General features: G+C 38.6%; 1 protein-coding gene across 2 annotated transcripts in view; it reads right to left on the minus strand.

Moving 5' to 3' along the window:
• Positions 1-15,748, minus strand: part of PRDM4 (PR/SET domain 4) — a 57,205-nt gene that overhangs the window by 14,281 nt on the left and 27,176 nt on the right. For both annotated transcript variants that reach the window (XR_006220210.1, XR_006220211.1), the window contains exon 12: positions 13,717-13,806. The gene's annotated coding sequence lies outside the window, so the exon portion shown is untranslated. The remainder of the gene's footprint in view (positions 1-13,716; positions 13,807-15,748) is intronic.

Raw genomic sequence — 15,748 nt, forward strand, 5'->3', positions numbered from 1 at the left:
GTGGGTTAGCAGGAATATACCTCAACTAATAAAGGCCATATATCACAAGTGTGATATGTTCAGTGAAAAGCTCAAAGATTTTCCTCTAAGATCAGAAACAAGACAAAGATGTCCACTCTCCCCACTTTTATTCAACATAGTATTGAAAGCCCTTACCAGAGCAATTAGACTTTGGAAAAAGTAAAACAACCAGGTCAGACCACCAAAAAACCTGAAACTAATAAAGTTCATTAAGGTTCCAGTGTACAATAATCAATACACAGAATAGAATATAGTTGTATTTCTATACACTAACAATGAGCTAGCAGAGAAGTTTCTTCATCCCATTTACATTTGCATCAAAAAGAACAAAATAGGAATTTAACCAAACGGGAAGACCTATACACCAAAAACTATAACAACGTCCACACTACCCAAGGTAACCTACAGCAGTACAATCCCTTTCTAAATTTCAGTGGCATTTTTCACAGAATCCTCAAATCTGTGTGGAACCACAAAAGACCCCAAATAGCCCAAGCAATCTTTTTAAGACTTTATTTTCAAGTAATCTCTACACCCCACATGGGGTTCAAACCCACAACCCCAAGATCAAGAGTAGCACACTCCACTGACTGAGCCAGCCAGGAGCCAGCCAGGAGCCACCAACCAAAGCAATCTTGAGAACAACAAGAGCTGGAGGCATCATGCTTTCTGATTTCAAACTATATTACAAAGCTACAGTAATCAAAATAATATGGTATGAGCACAAAAGCAGGTATACAGATCAATGAAACAGAATAGAAAAATTAGAAACAGAAAAGAACATACAATGGGGAAAAGAGTCTCTTCAATAATTGGTGTTGGTTAAACTGGGTATTTACATGCAAAAAAAGAAAAACTGGGCCACTATCTTCTACCACATATAAAAACCAACTCAGTGGATTGAGACTTGACCATAAGACTTAAAGCTATAAAACTAGAACATAGGTGGTAATCTTGGCATTGGTCTTGGCAATGATTTTCTAGATCTGACACCAAAAACAAAGGCAACAACAATAAAATAAATAGGATAACATCAAATTCAGCTTCTGCACAGTAAAGGAAACCAACAAAATGAAAACACAACCTACACAATGGGGAAAAAAATACTTGCAAATCATCTGGTAAGGCATTAATGTCCAAAATATATAAAGAATTCACACAACTTAATAGCAAGAAAACTTTAAAAATGGGTAGAGGGGCGCCTGGGTGGCTCTGTCAGTTGAGCGTCCGACTTCAGCTCAGGTCATGATCTCGCGGTTCGTGAGTTCGAGCCCCGCATCAGGCTCTGTGCTGACAGCTTGGAGCCTGGAACCTGTTTTGGATTCTGTGTCTCCCTCTCTCTCTCTGACCCTTCCCCACTCCTGCTCTCTGTCTCTCAGAAATAAATAAATGTTAAAAAGAACTTTTTAAAAATGGGTAGAGCACTTGAACACTTTTCAAAAAGATATACAGGTGGCCACAAGTACATGAAAAGGTACTCACCATCACTAATCAAGGAAATGTAAATCAAAACCACAGTGAGACAGTATCTTACATTCATTAGAATGGCTGTTGTCAAAAAGAAATAAGGGTTCCAAGAGTGGAGAAAAGGGAATCTTTCTTTGTGCACTGTAGATGAGAATGTAATTTGGTGCAGCCACTATAGAAAACAGTACATTAGAGGATCCTCAAAAAATAAAAAATAGGACTACCACATGATCCAGCAGTTTTGCTTCTGAGTATTTATGCAAAGGAAACAAAAACACTAAATCAAGAGGATATCTACACTACCATGTTCATAACAGCTTTATAACATACACACACACTGGAATATTCTTCAGCCATAAAAAAAAAAAAAAAAAAGAAAATCTTGACATTTGCAACAACATGGATGGACCTTGAGGGCATAAATTATGCTAAGTGAAGTAAGTCAGAGAAAGACAATACCATATGATTTCCCTTGTATGTGGTATCTAATTTTTCTTTTAAACCTGAGCTCAGATACAGAGACCAGATTGGTGGTTGTTACAGGTGGGGGTTGGGTGAAATGAGTGAAGGCGGTCAAAAGGTACAAACTTCCAGTTATAAAGTATGGAGATGTAATGTGCAGCATGGTAACTATAGTTAATAATACTGTATTGTATATTTGAAAGTTGTTAAGAGTAGATTGTGAAAGTTCTCATCACAAGAACATTTGTAAGTATGTATGTGAATTGATATTCGCTAGAATTGTGAACATTGCACACAATATGTACAAAAATCTAATCTTAATGTCCTATAACTGAAACCAGTATAATGTTATATGTCAATTATATCTCAGTTTTAAACAGTGAATGTGAAACAAAGTAAAGATTGCTCTCTGAAGCAAAAGACAGTATATCTTAACTGCTTCTGTCAAGGTCAAACTATAGTACTTCTCTCAAATGAACTACTTCTTCCAACACTAACTTCCTCTCCCCCCAAATGAGTTAAATATAACCAAAAAAGAAATTGTATATGATGACTATATTAAAAGCAAATGAAACGGACGGGAACTCTACAGATTAATTGGGAAGTATTCTAAAACAAAACCTGTAAGGAAATCAGAAAAGCAGAACTGGGCAGAAGGAAGGGCTGAACCATTATGAAGTTTCCACAGATGTCCCTTGCAGATCTCTAGTTCCAAACCTGAAATGACCCTTCATAGAAGTCCTAATTGAGTCACTGTGGCTGAGACATACTCCCATCTCAACTAATCATTTAGTTCAGGCTATCTTCCCAGGCAAGGCAGCTGCCATAAGCTGAGCCATTTCCAGAGAAAAATTCAGCTGCGAGCAGTCACTAGCCAGTGTATGTGGTACCTCTGGAAAGAGCTTATTCATGAAAAGGATTCTAGGTGGTACATCCCAGCATCCATTACACAGTTCAACATCTACTTCCGCAGATGCTGGATGGAAATACAGGTCATAGAAAGCCCAGAGGTACTGAGGAAAGAAGTCATTGAGAAAATAACGCACCAATAGTCAGGAGAAAACATAAAACCCAGAAAAGAACCTGGCATTTGGGACAATCTATTCCTTAAGAATATTGTGGATTCCAGAAAGTGGCTAAGGGCCTGAGAAAAAGTATAGATTTTTTTTTTTTTTTTTAACCATGCAGTGCTAGTGGGAAACAAAACTGGTATTGAGAAGGATCAAGTAGGTGGTGCTTGAATACCCGCCCCCCCACCAAGGCTTTGAGTTGGCCTAGAGCTAATGACTAACTAGAAACTGTTCCTCCGACAAACAGAAGTCCAGCTTTAAATCTTCTGAATTATAATTCATTACTGTAATCCAGGATTACTCTTACCCTTAGCTGCCTACCAAAAATGTAAATCTTCTCTGGAGGAAGAAAATGTCATATTGGGCCACACACTTTTATTATAATTTTTGACATGTACTAATCAGGGCATGAAAATAACCATGTACATAAGGAAATAAAACACAACTGTAAACTGAAAAATATAGACACTAGGAACATACAAGAGATCTAAATAAAGGCCCTACCAGAAACATATTTTGCAATATGCTCAAGCAAATTTAAAAATTGAGAATTTTGACCAAAAACTAGAAATTGAATTTTAAAATGGAAAATCTGGAACTAAAAGATATGAGACATGGAAAACTCAGTAAGTGGCATTAACAACAAATTAGATAAAACTGAAAAGAAAAGCAAAAGGCCATGTAATTTCTCTGAGAAGGAAAAGCTAACAGTACAGAAGAGATATGTGTAAAAATACTGGCTAAAAATTTTCCAGAACTAATGACATCAAACCAGATTTAGAAGAACCACTAACCCCAAACAGAACAGACCAAAGAAAACCACATCTAGACGTACTGTGGTAAACTAAAAGCTAAAGCAAAGGTAAGGCACAGCCATGTGAGGCATGAAGGAGTGTATTATCTTGAAAGGAGCAACAATTCAACTCCTGGATGACTTCTTAACAAAACTATGGAAGTTGGAAGATAATGTATAGATTCAAAGTGCTATAAAAAATAGCAGCCAAATGTTAATACTAAGTGAAAGTATGCTTTATGAAAACAAGTGAAAGTTTTTTCAGATAAATAAAATGAGAGTACTTCCTATTAGGAGACCCACATCAGAATAAGTGGAACAGGCAAATATTAAAATATACCAAAGAAAAATAATTCTATGATAAAGAGAAACCTTAAACCAAAGAATGAAAATGCCCAGAAGTATACTTAGCCATAAGGTGTTTCCTGATTACTCTGACCTAAAACAAGGGTTGGCAAAGTTCCAAAAATTTTCCAAAAAGTAGACATTCCTTTTAGCTATCTAGTTGCATCTGTCACTACACTTAACTCTGTTGTGGCACAAAAAATCCATAAATGGAAACCTTAAAAAACAGGCTGTACATTCATTCTCAAACACCGAATGCCTATCCTGTGCCTATTGCCATATAGAGCACGGGAGATTCAGTGTGAATAAGAAAAGTCTTTGCTCTCTAGCTAAGGGACAAAAGTTCTCTTAGGGGACCCGATCCTAACTTAGTCAGATAAAAGAGCTATCAGTCCATGAACCATTAATATTTCCTGTGTGATTCAGGAATATGACTTCAAGCAACACCCCGTCTCCTGACCCAGGCCTTTTGCGTGGCCTCAGTTCTGTCAGCAGTGGTGACAGCAAGTTGTATTTCACAAGCAGGCCAAAATACTCCTTTAAAACAGGCCCGACGCAGCCAGCGACCAAACACTGCCCACAACAGGCAAAGAGAGCCACAGCAGACAACTGGGCTGAAAGAAAAAGAGGCCAGGACTCAACAGCAGGGCACACGCAACACACACGGGAGACACTCCCTGAAGTGCCGGGTACTGGGGAACAGGAGACACTGCATGGCAAGGCACTACCGGACCTCGTCTTCATAAGGCCATTACTTTCAAGAGCAAAAGCTCTCCCTCTTTTGATTTCCTAACACACAGAAGCAGAGAAGTAGACAATATGAGGTGACAGAGGAGTATGTCCCAAATGAAAGAACAGGACCAAATCACACAAAAGACCTAAGCAAAACAGATATAAGTAACGTGCCTGATGGAGAATTTAAAGTAATAATCGTAAAGATACTCACTGGACTTGGGAAAAGAGTAGAGAACATGAGTGATATCCTTAACAAAGAGATAAAAAAGAACCAATCAGAGATGAACACCATAAATGAAATTAAAAATACACTTGATGGAATAAATAGCAGGCTACAGGAAGCAGAGGAATAAATTAAAGACCTGGGAGACAGAGTATTGGAAAGTAAACTGAGCAAATGAGAGAGAGAAAGAAAATTATGCAAATTGAGAACTGTCTTAAGGAGCTCAGTGACTCCATTAAACATAATAGCATTAGCGTTATAGGAAGGAGAGAGAGAAAAGGAGGCAGAAAAGTTATTTGAAGAAATAATAGCTGAAAACTTCCCTAATCTGGAATGATATTCATATCCAGGTGGCACAGAGATTACCCTAAAAACAAACAAACAAAAAACCCAAGGAGATCCACAATAAGACACATAGTAATTAAAATGGCAAAAAGCAGTAACAAAGACAAAAATTTAAGTAGCAGGAGACCGTTACATACAAGGGAAATCCCATATGGCTCTCAGTGGATTTTTTTCAGCAGAAAATTTGCAGGCCAGAAGGCAATGATAGAATATGTTCACAGTGATGAAAGGGAAAAATCTGCAGCCAAGAATACCCTATCCAGCAAGGCTATCATTCAGATTAGAAGGAGAAAGAGTTTCTCAAAAATTAAACAAGTTCATGACCACTAAACCAGCTCTACAAGAAATATTAAAGGCGACTCTTTGAATGGAAAGACCATAAGTGAGAGTATGAAAAGTAAAAAAACACAAAAGCAGGAATAATAAACATTTCTGTAAAAATCAGTCAAGAGATTCATAAAATAAAAGGATGTAAAATATGATGCCATCTACCTAAAACGTGGGCGTAGGGGAGAGGAGTAAAGAATGGGTTCAAACTTAAGCAACCATCAACTTCATATAGACTGCTATATGCAGAAGATGTATGCAAATCTAATACTAACTACAAATCAAAAAGCAGTAATAGATATGCAAAGAATAAAGAGAAAGCAGTCCAAATATATCACTAAAGAACGCCCATAAACCATGAAAGAGAGCAAGAGAAGGATCAGGGAAAAAAAAAAAAAAAAAACTACAAAAACCACCACAAACAAGTAACAAAATGGCAATAAATACACATCTATCAATTTCTTTGAGGTGCCTGGCTGGCTCAGTTGGTAGAACATGAGACTATTAATCTCAGGGTCAGAGTTTGAGCCCCATGTTGGGTGTGTAGCTTACTTTTTAAAAAAATTAAATAGTGGAAAAAAATACTTTGAATGTAAGTGGACTGAACACTCCAATCAAAGGACATAAGGTGACAAAATATATTTAAAAAAAAAAAGACCAACTATATGCTGTCTACAAGATACTCATTTCAGACCTAAAGACACCTGCAGATGGACAGTAAGGAAATGAAGAAACATTTGTCATGCAAATGGATGTCAAAAGCAAACCAGGGTAGCAATGCTTCTTTCAGACAAAATACTTATTTTAAGGTTTTATTTTTAAGTAATCTCTACACCCAGTGTGTGTGGGGCTTGAACTCACAACCCTGAAATCAAGAGTCCCATGTTCTACCAATTGAGCCAGACAGGCACCCCCAAACAAAATAGACTTTAAGGGGCAACTGGGTGGTTCACTCAGTTAAGCATCCGACTTCAGCTCAGGTCATGATCTCGCGGTTTGTGAGTTCGAGCCCCACATCAGGCTCTGTGCTGACAGCTCAGAGCCTGGAGCCTGCCTCAGATTCTGTGTCTCCCTCTGTCTCTCTGCCCCTCCCCTGCTCTCTCTCTCTCTCTCGCTCTCAAAAATAAATAAATGTGAAAAAAAATTTTTTTAAAGAAAACAGTCCCATTTACAATTATGCCAAAAACAATAAAATATATAGGAATAAACTTAACCAATTAGAAGTGAAAGACTTGTACTCGGAAAACTATAAAACACTGATGAAAGAAATTGAAGATGGGGTACCTGGGTGGCTCGGTCAGTTAAGTATCTTACTTTGGCTTAGGTCATGCTCTCACAGTTTGTGGGTTTGAGCCCCACATCAGACTCTGCTGACAGCATGGAGCCTGCTTCAGATCCTCTGTCTCCTTCTCTCTCTGCCCCTCCCTCGCTCATACTCTCTCTCTCTCTCAAAAATAAATAACATAAAAAAAGAAATAAATTGAAGACAACATACACACAAAAAAATGGAAAGACATTCCATGCTCATGGATTGAAAGAATATTGTTACACTGACATACTACCCAAAGCGATCTACAGATTTAATGCAATCTCTATCAAAATACCAACAGCATTTTTCACAGAATTAGAACAAACAATCCTAAAATTTGTATGGAACCACCAAAGTCCCAAAATATCCAAAGAAATCTTGAAAAAGAAAAAAGAAGCCAGATATTACAAAGCTGTAGTAATCAAAACTGTGGTACTGGCATAAAAATAAACACATAGATCAATAGAACAGACAAGAAAACACAGAATTATATGGTCAATTAATCTTTGACAAAGGAGGAAAGAATATACAATGAGAAAAGGACAGCCTCTTCAACAAATGGGGGTGGGAAAACTGGACAGCTACATGCAAAAGAATGAAAACGGACCACTTTCTTACACCATACACAAAAATAAAACTCTAAATGGATTAAAGACTTAAATGTGAGACCTGAAGCCATAAAAATCCTAGAAAAGAGCATTGGCAATAATTTCTCTGACATTGGCTATAGCAACATTTTTCTAGGTATGTCTCCGAGGCAAGGGAAGTAAAAGCAAAAATAAACTATTGGGACTACATCAAAATAAAAAGCTTCCGCACAGCAAAGGAAACAATCAATGAAACAAAAAAGACAACCTACTGAATGGAAGAAGATATTGGCAAATGACACATCTGATAAGGGGTTAGTATTCAAAATATATAACCAACTTATACAACTTAACACCCAAAAAACACATAATCCAATTTGAAAATGAGTAGAAAACATGAACAGACATTTCTCCAAAGGTGGCATCCAGATGGCCAAGAAACACATGAAAAGATGCTCAATATCACTCATCATCACAGAAATGCAAATCAAAGCTACAATGAGATACCACCTCAGACCTGTCAGAATGGCTAAAATCAAAATCGTAAGAAACAGTAAGTGTTGGCAAGACTGTGGAGAACAAGGAACCCTTATGTACTGTAGGGAATGCCACTGTGGAAAACAGTGGAGGTTCCTCAAAAAGTTAACAATTACCCTGCAACTCAGTAATCACACTACTGGGTATTTACCAAAACACAAAACAAAACAACAACAAAAACCACTAACTCAAAAGGATATATGGGGGTGTCTGGGTGGCTCAGTCGGTTGAGCATCTGACTTCGGCTCAGGCAGGTCATGATCTCATGGTTCATGTGTTTGAGCCCCACGTCGGGCTCTGTGCTGACAGCTCAGAGCCTAGAGCCTGCTTGGGATACTGTCTTCCTTTCTCTCTGCTCCTCCCCTGCTCACCTCTGTCTCTGTCTCTCAAAAATGAATAAATATTTTAAAAAGAATGTTTAAAGGATATATGCACTCTTGTTTATTGCAGCATTATTTACAATAGCCAGATTATGGAAGCAGCCCAAGTGTCTGTTGATAGATGAATGGATAAGGAAGATATGGTAGGTATACATATATACAGTGGAATATTCTACCACACTTTTTTACTTTACCCAATTTACTTTACCCAAAAGTAAAGAATAAAATCTTTACTTTTGCAACAACATGGATGGTGCTAGAGAGTATAATGCTAAGCAAATAAGTCAGAGAAAGACAAATACCATACAATTTCACTCATATGTAGAATTTCAGAAACAAAAACAAAATAAAAACATGACAACTCCAAAAACACACTCTTAACTATAGAGAACTGATGGTTACCAGAGGGAAGATGGGTGGGGGGATGGGTGAAATAGGTAATGAGTATTAAAGACTACACTTATCATTATGAGCACCGAGTAATTGTATAAATGTTGAATCACTATATTGTACATCTGAAACTAACACAACACTGTATATTAACTATACTGGAATTAAAATTAAAAACTTAAGAAAGAGTAGAGGAATATACATTATGCAAGTACCAAAATTAATGTGGTACGGCTATTTTGCTATCAAAACGGACTTTAAGGAAAGACACATCATAAAGACAGCATCCTTTTTATTTTCTTTTTTTATGTTTATTTATTTTGAGAGAGACAGAGTGAGAGTGGGGCAGGGACAGAGAGAGAGAATCCAAAGCAGGCTCCAGGCTCTGAGCTGTCAGCACAGAACCCAACACGGAGCTCAAACTCATGAGCTGTGAGACCATGACCCGAGCCAAAGTCAGACACTCAACCAACTGAGCCACCCTGGCACTCCAAGACAGCATCCTTCTTATAACAATAAAAAGATTGGTCCCACAAGATACATTTCTAGATTTTTAAACATTCAGAAACATAGTTTTAAAATATGTAAAGCAAAAATGACAGAACTAAAAGGAGAAATAGACAAATGTACAATCAGAGTGGGAGAACTTAATATATACCTTTCTTGGTAACTGATTTAACAAGGAAACAAAAAAGTAAGTTGATTATCAAGTTAACTATCAAGTTGACTTAACAGCTATTCATAGAACAATGTACCCCAAAATAACAGAACACATATTCTTTTCAAGTATGAAAGGAACATTTCCCAAAATAGTCCCAATACAGGGCCATTAAGCAAATATAAACAAATTTTAAAGAACTGAAATTATTCAGAGTATGTTTTCTGATCATGGCATTAACCTAGAAATCAATTTGAAAAGAAACTAGAAAACTCCTGAAAATTTGGAAATTCAGGAATTCATGTATAAATAATCTAAGTAGACTGTCTAAGGAGAAAGCACAGCAGAAATTAGAAAACATTTTTAACTGAATGACAATGAACGTAAGGCTCGTAACATCTTGTAGAATGTAACTACAACTGTATCAAAGAGATGACTTTCAGCCTCAAATGCCTATTAGAAAAGTCAGTTTTCAGTAGTCCTCGTAAGATGAAAAAGAACAGCAATTTAAATCCAAAAATGTAGAGAGAAGGAAATAATAAAGAGAAGAAAATCATGTCACAGAAAACAAACATACACTACAGAAAATCACCAAAGCAAAAAATAGATACTTTAGAATGCTAAGAAAATTGATAAACTTATGAGCTGTAGTGATCATAAAAAAACACACGTTATCAACATCAGGAGCAAAAAAAAAAGGGACCTTACAGGTCCTATAGACATTGATAAGATATAGAACAACTGCACGTAACTAAATCCGAACATGTTTAGAAAATGGGCAAGTTCCTAGAAAAGCATAGTTTACTAGAACTGATACAAGAAAAAATGGAAAACCTTACTATTGAGGCAAACTTCATATTCCTATCCAACTGCCTAATAGACATATACGCTAGGTCAGAGAACCAGGAATTATCCATGACTGTCCCGATTAGTATCTTCCCTCTGGTAGCTATAAGGCTGATATGGTGATAAACCAGAAGCAGAGTCTGAGCCAGTTACTGATTTACAGCACACAGTTTGGACTGTGTTGGACTCACAGTTTCAACAGATTTCTTAAATGAAAATTATTATATTTCAGTGGGAAAAGTACAATCCCGAAACAGGGAATGGTGATACTTGAGAGAATTCCAATACTGTAACTCCAAGTACCCCGACAGAAGCTCCTCCTCCTCCCCTATCTAATGAGAATGGTTGACTTTCTTGAATACCCTCTAATGACCACACCAAAATAAAATTCCAATTCTCGTTTGCCATTCATACACCTCTTACTGCCTCTGACCTCTGACTAAGCCAAACCCTGGAAAAGAAGGCTGACATATTAAGAGAGTTGCAACAACTTTCTAGCTCTTGAGGAATACATGTCAAAAAAATTCTGAGGATACTAAGCCAGGGGAAGAAAAACATAGTTTAGATCAAGCTGAATTGATTGAGTACATTTCATAGCAAGTGATCAAAGGTGAAGATCTAACACCATTCCAGCACAATTCTGTGTCCCATCTTCTAACAGTAGCTGGGTTCTCGCTGCCTTGAAACGCACCCAGGTCATATAACTAAAACTAAGATCACATTTCCTTGAGGATATGTTTCCTGCAATATTTCTGATACCAATTACTTAATCAATATTTGTATTTTCAAACAACAGAATCTCCTCAATCTAGTTTAAGCAGTATCGTAAACTCACAGTATCACTGAAAACGTTCGATAGGATTCTAGGCTGGATTCTAGGAATGTCTCCCAATCCCATAACTGTAGAAGTAAACTCGCCAGGCGCAACAGCTGCTTTTATGACCAAGGAGCTACGTGCCACGTCAGAAAACCTCCATCCATCACAGCCACTAGCTCCCAGATCACATCACCCTTGGTAAGAGCCAAGCCTGCATAATAAACAGATGCCTCAGGCCTTGCTTCTCTCCCCACATAACTCAGTTCTGAATCAAAATCTCATACAAGTCATCTGATCAGAGGAACTTTGGTTTTGTTTGGCATCTTAGCTCTGGAGGAGTCTGGGAAGCAGGTTTTAGCTTTAGCATAGAACAGGAAAGTATAAAACGGGACTGACAATCTATAGTATATTCTTTATACAATTCAGGGTTTTTTAAATATTAGATCGATAGATAGATAATAGAAGGTTAGACAACATACTTTTTCACTTAATATATTTTGGAGATAATTCTATGTTAACATATGGATTACCTCATCCTTTTAGATAGCAGCACTGTAATGCTTCATATGGATGTGCCATAACTTACTCAACATCACCTTTCTGGAGGATACTTAGGTTTCTTCCATCTTTACTGTTTAAAACAATGATGTAGTTCTTCATCCTAACCACACACCTGTAACAAAGGCCTAGGATGCTGTCCATACGTTTTGTTTTCTCCTTCCTTTTTAGAAGCTTGCAATTGGGTTTCCTGGTCAGAGCCATTGTTTTTACTTACACATGCACCTCTCCCCTTGCCACCCTTAAGGTCTAACATGTTCCTTTCCCAAAGAGAATATATGCTGACACGCTTACTTGCATTTGGGGAATTTCAGATACAAAATAGCCTGGTTCACTTTCTTTTTGCTGCAGCATTTCTGAGTCAGTCATCTTGAAAAAGTCCCTAATAGAGCACTGTGTCCTCTCCCACGCTTTTGAATAATTCATCTTTCGTAGAGTGCCAGTTCTCTAAACCAATTAAGAACAGTGGCTCACAAAGGCATTCTCTGTTTATAAAAATGCATTTCACAACCCCAGGGTAAACATACAACTACTACAGGGAGAGTGTGATGCCCACTGAAATGAGCAGTCACATCATCAGATTAACATGAAAAAGAAGCTAGAAGAGAAATATACACATTTTAAGAAATGCTCCCAGGTAGCAAATCATTGAATATGAAATGCAGAAAATCGTAATTTTTCTGAACTTCATTTTCACCATTTATAAAATGGGATAAAACCCACTTTCATAACGCTCCTTAAGGACTAAACAAACATTAAACTAAAATAGCCTACTACTACTGAGGTGCCTGAGTGGCTCAGTCAGTTAAGCATCCGACTTCAGCTCAGGTCATGATCTCACAGTTCCAGCTCAGGTCACGAGCTCACAGTTTGTGAGTTTGAGCCCCGTGTCAGGCTCTGTGTTGATAGCTTGGAGCTCAGAGCCTGGAGCTCGGAGCCTGGAGCCTGCTTCAGATTCTGTGTCTCCCTCTCTCTCTGCCCTTCCCCCGCTTGCTCGCTCGCTCTCTCTCCCTCTCTCTCCCTCTCAGAAATAAACATTGAAGAAAAAACCTAATAAAATACACTAGCACTATTAGACACTAGATGTACAAGTAAATGTGTCAAAATGCCCTAGGACCATGTTAGCTAAGAAGGGCTGTAAGTTGTCTATTGACCAACTTTTCCTAACATTAGTACCTTTCTCCTTAAGTGATTTTCTCTTATTCTGGCTATAAATTGATTATATGTTCGTCCTACCCCAAAGCCCATCTTCCAGCCTGTGCCTCAGCAGGTACGCAGCCAGGACAAAAGGGCAGGGGGAGGTGCTCCAGCAGAGACCAGAGACCAAAGCATGCTTTTCATGAGCTCCCTAATTCGTGTATACACATATGCTTTGTGTAGTGGAATAGTTTAGATTTTGTGATTTCCTTGCAAGACTTGTAACCTGGATATATGCCATGGTGAGACCCCAACTTCCACCGAGCCACTGCTGAAGAACCAACAAGGCACACACAACCGCTTACTAGCCGTGGAACCGTGTGCCACATAATTCTGCACCTCAGCCTCTTCTTACGTAAAAATCATCACAGGTCACCGTGCAGAGTAAATGTTATTTCTAACGCATTTAGAACAATGCCTGCCACAAGGAAACAGTATCACTGTAATCAAAAATAAAATAATCAAAAAGCAGCTATTGATTTGGTAAGCTAGGTATTCTCTAAAATTTTTAGTCCTGGATCTCAAATGCATTGCCCCATCTTCATTTATTACACCTAGACCCAGTTCTCCCCCGTTTTACTAGGCTTCTCTTATGACTTTTTCACTCTTGCTCTTAGATTTTAATAATACTTATACCTGTAACACTCACCATGGTATGGCTTGCATCAGGTACAGACGTCTACAACTGTATCTTCTGTGGTCTCCAATAGAAGACTCCTGCGGACGGGTTCAGGATCACCTGGGGAGTCCAGGAGACTCATCAGTAGGTCTGGGGCTGACCCAGACACTCAACATTGTTTAGCTCCTTAGGTGAGCCAACTGTGCAATCAGGTCTCTAAAATTTTGAGTTCCAGGGGGCAAGGGCAGAGTCCTGGCTGTTCTGTTGTCCTCTACAAAGCCTTACACTGTGCTGGCGCTTAATAAATGTTTTGTTTTTAAAGATTTTTTATTTTTTTACTTTTGTAAAGTTTACTTGAGAGAGAGAGGGCAAGCATGAGCAGGGCAAGGGCAGAGAGAGGGAGAGAGGGAATCCCAAGCAGGCTCCATGCCGTCAGCACAGAGCCCCATGTGTGGGCTCAATCTCATGAACCGTGGGATCATGACCTGAGCCGAAATCAAGAGTCGGATGCTTAACCAGCTGAGCCACCCAGGCGCCCCAATAAATGGTTTTGGAAAAGTTGTCCTTGTGTGAGGACTACACAGGCCTGGGGGCCTCCAGGACTCTCAAGTGTGTATACGCGAGAAAAATGAAGGAACAAAAACATAGCTGAGAAGTGATGCTATCCCTTTCAGAAGTACAGAAACCTGCCAGTGGCAATACATTCCACTACGAACTGAACTGTCGCTGCCATTCATGTTGCAAGTGATAAACTGTAAAGCTAAGGTTACAGTTACAATCACTGTACTGAAAGCTGTTTGTTCAGCATCCATCATAAAGGTGATACCTTCAGGTGGACAGTGTCTAGCTCGCCAGGGCTGCCACAATAAGTACCACAGACTGGGGGACCGAAACAACAGAAATTAATTTTCTCACAATTCTGGAGGCCGAAGGTCCGAGATCAAAGGATCAGCATTGTTTCCTCTGAGGCCTCTTTTCTTGTCTTACAGACGAGGGGTTTCCTTCCCGTGTCTTCACACGGTCTCCCTGTATCCAGATTTCCTCTTCTTAATTGGATCAGTCATACCAGATGAAGGAACTCACTTTTAACTGAATCACTTCTTTGAAGACTTTATTGCCGAATATGCTCATGTTCTGAGGTATTACAGGTTAGAATTTCAATATATGAAATTTTGGAGGAACACAATTCAACCCATAATAGTAATCACTTGTATACCTGAAGACTCATTGAGTATTTGACTCTATGGGGTAGTGTTGCTGATCAGATACCGTAAGTTTACAAACCTGATGAGAGGCTGACCACTTCTGGTACGCTCAAGACACAAAGGAGGGTTTACTAGGAAGCGTGTATGGGGCACCTGGGTGGCTCAGTTGGTGGAGCATATGACTCTTGATTTCGGCTCAGGTCACGATCTCACGGTGAGTTTGAGCCCCGTATCAGGCTCCACATGGACAATGTAGAGCCTGCTTGGGATTCTCTCTCCCCCTCTCTGCCCGTCCCCCTGCTGTCTCTCTCTCTCTCAAAAACAAACTTCAAAAACAAAGCAAAAAAAGAGGAAGTGTATATATAGGCCAACAAGCTGAAGAGGTTGAAGGAAACAAATTCTTGTCACCTCTTTGCCCTTTGATGTGCTAAGGACCTGAGTTCACACACACAAGGTTATAAGCAGCTCACCTTTTAAAGAAGGAAACACCAAGTACTATATACACTCACGTACAAGAAAACTAAACCAGCTTCCAGGCTTGGCCTTGAAGACTCCAATCATGCCAGTTTTACTTGTTTCACTAAAATCTGGAGCATCTTGAGTCAACGACAGACTTTAAGGCTAGAAATCTATGTGTGGCTAATTTAAAACTGAAAGACTATTAGCTAACACTGCTTTCTGTATGTGGGGCACTATAATAGCCCTTTACATTAAATAACTAGTAATTAGTATTAAATAACTTTAACTTCGAACAGTATTATAAAATGGGAACTCTTATTATTCTCTATTTACAGTTAAGTAAACAGGCATAAACTGGTTGCAAAACTAGGCTAAGGATACGAACCATCATGCAGCAA

Source organism: Panthera tigris, chromosome B4, assembly GCF_018350195.1.
Source record: "Panthera tigris isolate Pti1 chromosome B4, P.tigris_Pti1_mat1.1, whole genome shotgun sequence".
Taxonomy (NCBI): domain Eukaryota; kingdom Metazoa; phylum Chordata; class Mammalia; order Carnivora; family Felidae; genus Panthera; species Panthera tigris.